Source organism: Trichomycterus rosablanca, chromosome 20 (genome assembly GCF_030014385.1).
Source record: "Trichomycterus rosablanca isolate fTriRos1 chromosome 20, fTriRos1.hap1, whole genome shotgun sequence".
NCBI classification, from domain to species: Eukaryota; Metazoa; Chordata; class Actinopteri; order Siluriformes; family Trichomycteridae; genus Trichomycterus; species Trichomycterus rosablanca.
The window spans coordinates 1012501-1021270 of NC_086007.1; the positions used below are offsets into that span (position 1 = coordinate 1012501).

General features: G+C 45.6%; 1 protein-coding gene across 1 annotated transcript in view; it reads right to left on the reverse strand.

The window, feature by feature from the left end:
• Positions 1–7994, reverse strand: part of fam110b (family with sequence similarity 110 member B) — a 24940-nt gene extending 16946 nt beyond the window's left edge. Inside the window, exon 1 of the mRNA XM_063016978.1 lies at positions 7929–7994. The gene's annotated coding sequence lies outside the window, so the exon portion shown is untranslated. The remainder of the gene's footprint in view (positions 1–7928) is intronic.
• Positions 7995–8770: the final 776 nt, after the last annotated feature.

An 8770-nucleotide genomic window follows, 5' to 3' on the forward strand; every position in this document is an offset into this window, starting at 1 on the left:
GTATGAGAGAGTATGAGAGTGTATGTGAGAGTGTAGGAGAGTGTGTGAGAGTGTATGTGAGTGTATGTGAGAGAGTATGAGAGAGTATGAGAGTGTATGTGAATGTAGGAGAGTATGAGAGTGTATGTGAGAGAGTATAAGAGTGTGTGAGAGTGTATGTGAGAGCGTATGAGTATGTGAGTGTGTGTGTGTGTATGAGAGTGTATGTGAGTGTGTGAGAGTGTGTGTGAATGTAGGAGAGTATGAGAGTGTATGTGAGTGTGTATAAGAGTGTGTGAGTGTGTGAGAGTGTATGTGAGAGCGTATGAGTGAGTATGTGAGTGTATGTGAGAGTGTATGAGTGAGTATGTGAGTGTGTGAGAGTGTGTATGAGAGTGTATGTGAGAGCGTATAAGTGAGTATGTGAGTGTGTGTGAGTGTGTATGAGAGTGTATGTGAGAGCGTATGAGTGAGTATGTGAGTGTATGTGAGAGCGTATGAGTGAGTATGTGAGTGTGTGTGAGTGTGTATGAGAGTGTATGTGAGAGCGTATGAGTGAGTATGTGAGTGTGTGTGAGTGTGTATGAGAGTGTATGTGAGAGTGTATGTGAGAGCGTATGAGTGAGTATGTGAGTGTGTATGTGAGAGCGTATGAGTGAGTATGTGAGTGTGTGTGAGTGTGTATGAGAGTGTATGTGAGAGTGTATGTGAGAGCGTATGAGTGAGTATGTGAGTGTGTATGTGAGAGCGTATGAGTGAGTATGTGAGTGTGTGTGAGTGTGTATGAGAGTGTATGTGAGAGTGTATGTGAGAGCGTATGAGTGAGTATGTGAGTGTGTATGTGAGAGCGTATGAGTGAGTATGTGAGTGTGTGTGAGTGTGTATGAGAGTGTATGTGAGTGTGTGTGAGTGTGTATGAGAGTGTATGTGAGTGTGTGAGAGTGTGTGAAAGTGTACGTGAGCAGTAATCCACTGGCGGTCTGTTCAGGATTAGCGTGTCAGCACGACTCTCTCCTCCAGGGTTCAGGTGAATTCAGGCTAAACTTACCAGCTCACACGTAATTCTACTGTCCTCGAACTGAGAGAGGAATTATAGAATTGCCGAGTTATAGAATTACTGAGATATAGAATTACTGAATTAAAACAAGTCCCCAAAAGGGAACAGCATGCCTCCTTCACTGGGACTGACCGGTATAAAGTCCACACTTCTATCACCTGGACTGACCGGTACAGAGGACACGCCTCCTCACCAGCTTCACTAGAAACAGCAGGTACAGGAGTAAACTACGATCCGGATCTGTACCGATAAAAATCCGGAGCTGCATTATCGTCCCAACCTTCCAAATTCTGTCGTTTCAGAGTCTCATCTGTGACACAGACGGTCAAACATAAAACCCCTAAAATCTCACTTTACCCCCCAGCAGAGCGACTCGTACCCCGAGCCGTGTGTACACTCCCGAGAAGAGAAGAGGGCGTGTCTAAATCCTTATCTCCCTTAAAATGCTCCTGCTGAGGTTCTTAATCCTGAGCGATGATCTGACTGAATGACGAGGGAGCGCCCGACGCCTCCTCAGCGCTGAAGATCAATCCCAGCATTCAGTGCGGCACGACTTTTCTCACCAAAGACTACAAACATGGAGGACGAATGTGAATGTGGAGCAACCAATGGAGTTCTCCTCACATGTAAATAAACTCTGATTGATGTTTGATCTGTATAACGGCGCACAGTAACGATAGCGGAATTATTTGGCACTCGATTCAGGATCCCGGCGGGCGCGGTGCTCGGTGCTGCAGTGATGCCCGTCTGTCGAGCTCTTCACCCTCTCAGCAGGGGGCGCAGATTTAATCCCCCCTCATACCGACACGATCTTCAGATACACACCACACGGGCAAAAGTATGTGGACACCCCTTCTAATGACTGAACTCACGTGTTTCAGCCACAACAGTCGCACACGGGTGTAATAAATCAGTGATTCTGCAGGTTTTACAGCAACAGTTTAGGGAAGGACCTTTCCTGTTCAGGCATGAGTACACACACACACTCTTACACACACACACACACACACACACAAATACACACACTCACTCCTACACACACAAATAAACACACAGACACAAATATACACACACAAATATATTTACACACACACAAACTCACAATCACACACACTCAACACATATACACACAAATATATTTACACACAAATAAACACACACACACATATGTACACACACATACACACACACACTTACAGATACACACATATACACACAAATATATTTACACACAAATAAACACACACATACACACACATATGTACACACACACTAATATACACACACTACACACACACACACATTTACAGATACACACATATACACACAAATATATTTACACACACACACACAACACACATATACACACACAAATATATTTACACACAAATAAACACACACACACACACATATGTACACATACACTAATATACACACACACACACACACACACACACATTTACAGATACACACACAAATATACACATACACACACAAATATATTTACACACACACACACAACACACATATACACACACACATACTGTATACACACACAAATATACACACACACACACACACACACAGTATATTTACACACACACCACACACCCTCACTTTCTCACTCTCTCACTCACTCACTCACACACACACACACACACACACACATCATACCATATATGATCTAGGTACACACACACACACACAAATATACACACACACACACAACATGCACCTTCGCTCCCCATCTACAACCCAGCTACACACACACATCATGCCCATCCACTATGACCCAGGCACACACACACACACACACACACACACACAGACTCTCTCTCTCTCTCACACACACACACACACACATACATACACACACACACACACAGCATATGTGGGTTCGTTACTTAGGTCTGCCGGGGGTCAGTCAGTCCAGCTGTATCATCCACTGATGTGAGGAATCAGACAGATGGGCACAGAGAAACCCGAGTCAACACACACACACACACACACACACACACACACTGCTACAACACGACTAAGCATCACAGTTCAGAAGGAAAGTGAAGACGTGCGGCGCAGAACAAACCGAAATCTTTCACTGATAACAGTCTGGATGGTCCATCGGTGGTTTCCATGGGAACCATGGCCACATCATTGGTGAGGGGGGTCATAGCACATCAACCACTGATGGGAACTCATGGGATCCTAACATAACACAGCGTTACTGAGTGGAACATGGTTATTCACCTTCTCTACATCAGTATATTGAGGGGGGCGTTTAGACATATCTGAATATTGGTGCCCCCCCCCCCCCCCCTTACTAATAAACCCACACTGATTCCACACAGCCTCCCTATCCGAACAGTCAGTTGTAGCCTAGTGGTTAAGGTACTGGACAAGTAATAAAAAAATCAAAAGGTCGGGGGTTCGCTGCCCGCCTGCGTTTTCCTCCGCTCCCTCGTTTCCGCCTGCCGCTTCTGCTCAAGTCATCACCACATTCCTCCTGCTCTCGCCCCTCCACCCCTCCCGAAAAAATACCCCCCACATCCCGACGGAGCAAAACACCGCGGTGAGAACCGGACCGACGGCAGGTCCGAGTCACGACATCCGCCATGTGCCGCGTGATGAACGGTTCAGCACCGACGCCCCTACAGGTCACAGACGATTTAGGTTTGGTTGGACTTCTAACCACTGAGTTCAAGACTTTCAGCCACGATCAATCACACTGACGTGCCAATGGGAGACCCCGATGGCGTACGGCGGGTATATTCTCCTGACACGCCCACCCTCCGACGCGATTCCTTCTTATCCCCCGTACTTCGGTGGATCGGTGCGTGAGGTCGGTCTCGCTCACGGAGAGTCACAGTCTGATCTCCACATTCCTCCACTTCTGTACAGGCGCTTCGGCCTACTAACCAGGGTCCTTACACAGTCTCGAAGACCCTGCCCACTTTTTAGTCCCGTCTTTTCCCACTCAGCAGACTAGTGGCCGATTTTGTCTGTTTTTGGAACTCTGTGTGACCTGAGCAGCTTCTTACTTTGGAGTGCGTCTGTGGGAATCTGTGCCTGTTTAGCTGTGGGGTTGAGGTCAGGGCTCTGTGCAGGACGCTGGAGCTTTTCTTCATGTCTATGCTGGAACAGGACCTTCCCTAAACTGTTGCTGCAAAGTTAGAGGCGTAACATTTCTTTACATCTTTATTCTTTATACACCTGTGAGGTCTGATATCTGAATAAGCAGGTCCAGCTCTACCGGTAACGATATTTACCATTACTGTATCACTTCGTACCGTGGTATCGATACATCGTTACACCCCTTACTGATACCCTGACCTGAACCAGACCCGTTACTCTGTGTGCTAACGGTTTCTCCATTGTACTTCCTAAATCCACATTTTATAAAACACACACACACACACACACACACTTCACCCCTCTGTGCTAAAAATAACGGGACCGGGCAGACCGTGTTCCCATCAGAGGCGTGATTTCGGACCCCCGCGCCCACGTGACCGCTTTAATCCCGATCTGGGAGCCTGGAGCCCGTGCTGACCTGCTGCAGACTCAAACACACAGCAGACAGGATTTTCCCATGAGCCTCTGTGCCTAGGAACAGCTCAGTTCCTTCTTCCTGAGCTCACGTGGCGCCGTGTCGCTCTGGCCCTGTGTTTACATTTCGTGAGCGCCCCGTGTGCCATCCTGCGGTGCCACTATCGTGATGGCTATCGTTTAACAGGACTATGCGACTTTTAGCAGAGGCATCTGGTCAGGGCCACAGTGGGTCCACACGGCAACATGATCGCAGCTAGTGAACTTGGAAGAGAGGCTCAAACCTTAGAAAATGAGGACGTGCACCACCACACCACCCACATCATGTACATTATCATTGACTGTATATTAGGGATGCAACCTGTAGCCCATATGTTCCTCTCTAGACTGTCTACACCTCCCCACCCCCTTTGTACACCTTTACCAATTAATAAGGAGCCCCATATGACCCCCACTGACCAGCTGATATTTGGGTGGCTGATGGTTCTCAGAACTGTGTGTGCTGCTCTGGTGTAAGTGTAGCAGGTGCAGGAGTGTTGTTGGGATTTTTAAATCCTCCTTATTAGGAACACACGACCTGTTACAGTACTGTGACAGTATATGTTGTTTAATCAACTGAGGGTTAAGAACCTTCCTCAAGGGCCCAACTGTGGCAACCGGCAGTGGTAGGGCCTGAACCAATGACCTTCTGATTACTAGTCCAGCACCTTAACTGCTAGGCTACAACTGCACTCATACCAGAACCACACACACCAGCGTGTTATGATGATGATAGTACAGTAGTGTCAATGCTGTAGCACCCTCATGAGGGCCCCCTTTCTGCTGATATGAAGCACACAGACTGTCAGTAACAGTCAGTAATTGTATACCCACAAAGTTCTAGTAAAGTCATCGATGAATGGACGAACCTGATAGGTGTTCCTAATAAAGTGCTCGATAAGTGTATATCATCGTTATAGCTACTTAATTCTGTTATTGATCTTTTTAATCATACATGTACGGTAGACGTGGGTCATGTGATCAAATACTGATCAAAATACACACGAGGAATCACGAGGAGGTTTTACCACTGCTTGATCCTGGTCAGGGTCGCGGTGGGTCACACACACACACACACTGTATTAACCCGACTGCATGTGTTTGGACTGTGGGAGGAAACCCACACAGACACGGGGAGAACATGCAAACTCCACACAGAAAAACAAATAATCTGGATGATGTGTTTCGATAGAAGCCCAGAACAAAACCTCTAAGGTCAGACCTAGACATAAATCAGACCTCATAAAGGAGGACAGGATGGTTACTGCTACTAAAATAGAACCCATGATGGATGGGTGATTCAGGGACACCGGAGCGACTATTGATCCGTCTTCAAGATGCAAAAGTGGCCATCGAGAAAAGTAAAGGAACCCGGCGAGGACGTCTGGATAAACGTTCTGGTTCTAATTCAATATTTTGCTTCTTATTTCATCAGACTACTTTCATCAAACCACCTCAGTGTTTCTACACTCACTGTCCATTTTATCAGCTCCACTTACCATATAGAAGCACTTTGTAGTTCTACAATTACTGACTGTAGTCCATCTGTTTCTCTACATGCTTTGTTACCCCCTTTCACTCTGTTCTTCAATGGTCAGGACCACCACAGGACCACCACAGAGCAGGTATTATTTAGGTGGTGGATGATTCTCAGCACTGCAGTGACACTGACATGGTGGTGGTGTGTTAGTGTGTGTTGTGCTGGTATGAGTGGATCAGACACAGCAGCGCTGCTGGAGTTTTTAAACACCGTGTCCACTCACTGTCCACTCTATTAGACACTCCTACCTGGTCGGTCCACCTTGTAGATGTAAAGTCAGAGACGATCGCTCATCTATTGCTGCCGTTTGAGTCGCTCATCTTCTAGACCTTCATCAGTGGTCACAGGACGCTGCCCACAGGGCGCTGTTGGCTGGATGTGTTTGGTTGGTGGACTATTCTCAGTCCAGCAGTGACAGTGAGGTGTTTAAAAACTCCAGCAGCGCTGCTGTGTCTGATCCACTCATACCAGCACAACACACACTAACACACCACCACCATGTCAGTGTCACTGCAGTGCTGAGAATCATCCACCACCTAAATAATACCTGCTCTGTGGGGGTCCTGTGGGGGTCCTGACCATTGAAGAACAGCATGAAAGGGGGTAACAAAGCATGTAGAGAAACAGATGGACTACAGTAATTGTAGAACTACAAGGTGCTTCTATATGGTAAGTGGAGATGATAAAATGGACAGTAATGTTATGGCTGATCAGTGTATGGCTAATCCTTTACCAAGAGCTCATCGCTCCACCACAGTCTTTACTACTCACAAATGAAAACATGGCAGACTTTCTAGCTAACTGGCATCTCATGATGACGTGGTTGGGTCTAAGAACTACAATCCGCTGCTGTAGGTCACCATGTAACCAACCGAGCCAAAATTCTACCTCGTGAATCTACCTACTTTCAAAATGAGGTCAGGTCAGCAGAGGCGATCCAGCGTGCCTGAGGGAGGGAGGGTCACACAGGGTTGCTGCTTACTGCTGCTGAAACAGCGACTTCTGGAGTCTGGTCAGGGCGCGGACACGAGATGGGGATACGGCGAGGAAATACAGAGAGGGGAAAGATCTGGACACATGATTCTGTTTACAAAAGCTTAGCCATTAAAAGGAGTTCCAGGACTGCCGGAACTTGTGCATCATCGTCCGCAGTCGAGCCAGCTTTACATGGCCATGTGCTGAGGAAAAGCGGAAAATCAGCAGTGTGGTGCAGGACTGAAGTTTGTCGCTCATCACATGGACAAAGGACCAGCAGGAGCAGAGTATGCACGAGGTTACACAGGTGACATGAAGCTCGCTTGACTGTAAGCAGTGTCAGCACTGGTTTTAAATTCTCTCCACACACCAACAGACGAACTTCTACCTTTCAGATGGAAGTTATTGAAGGGCAGCACGGCTACAGGTGCGACCATCGACCCCCTGATGGGTGGTTCGGTGTGACAGCAGCATCTATTGATCCAGGAGGGTGCGACAGAACCCATCCGAAAAAGATCAAAGGAGACAGTGAGCCCATGCACGACCTGCATCACCTCCTGATCTGATCCATGCACCTATTATGGGTCCTCACGTTCAGATCCGAGGGTACAGGGTGGGTAAATAAATACCCCTGTGCACATGCAGTGTGTGTGTGTGTGTGTGTGGTTGAACAATAGAACAGGGATGGATGCAGCACACTCACACTGCTCATTTCTCTTAAGAAAACAAACACATCACTGTCAGAATAAACCCACCATCAAAGTACAAGATAAAACAAACCAGTAGACTCACCGTAAGTATGTGGACAGGGGCTGGAAATGAGGATGCAGGTCAGAAATGATCACACACACACACAGAGACGGAGGGAGGGAGGCAGCAGCTCCGATCCAGACTCCAACACACACTGGCTCACTGAGTCCCTGCTGCAGTGCGATTCTACAACCCGCACAGCACACAGGGGGAGCGGATAAAAACTCAATTACTCCCTCATGTACAAAATGTTTAATCCTGCATTTTAAACATACACTAACATTAATATGACCGTAATTAAGTAAACTCTATAGTTCATGTTTATTTTGAACACCTAGATATTCAGTTTAAACATTTTATTCTAACCCGGTCTCCCCTACACTCGAACATTCCGAGGTCCAGTTTTTCTTAAAGGGCGCGCGCACACATTTTTCCTCAACATGATGAGCTGTCAGAAATTGTAAATTTTTAAATTAAAACATCATTTTACGCAAAATAAAGCTTTGTTCTGTGTACTTTAATAATCGCATTGTGCAAAATGGAACATAAATGGTTATTTTACTATCATAAATAAGCTTTGTTAACAAAGTACTGGTAGCTACCTGTAGTACCATAACTACTACTACTACGATTTATTATTATTATTATTATTATTATTATTATTATTATTATTATTATTATTACTATTATTATTATTACTGTTATTACTATTATTATTATTATTATTATTATTATTACTATTAGTACTATTATTATAATAATTATTATTACTGTTATTACTGTTATTATTATTATCATTATTATTATTATTATATTGTTGTTTTGTTGTTGTTGTGTTATTTTTATTATTGAATTAATCGAATTATTTAGGTAATTTAGGAATT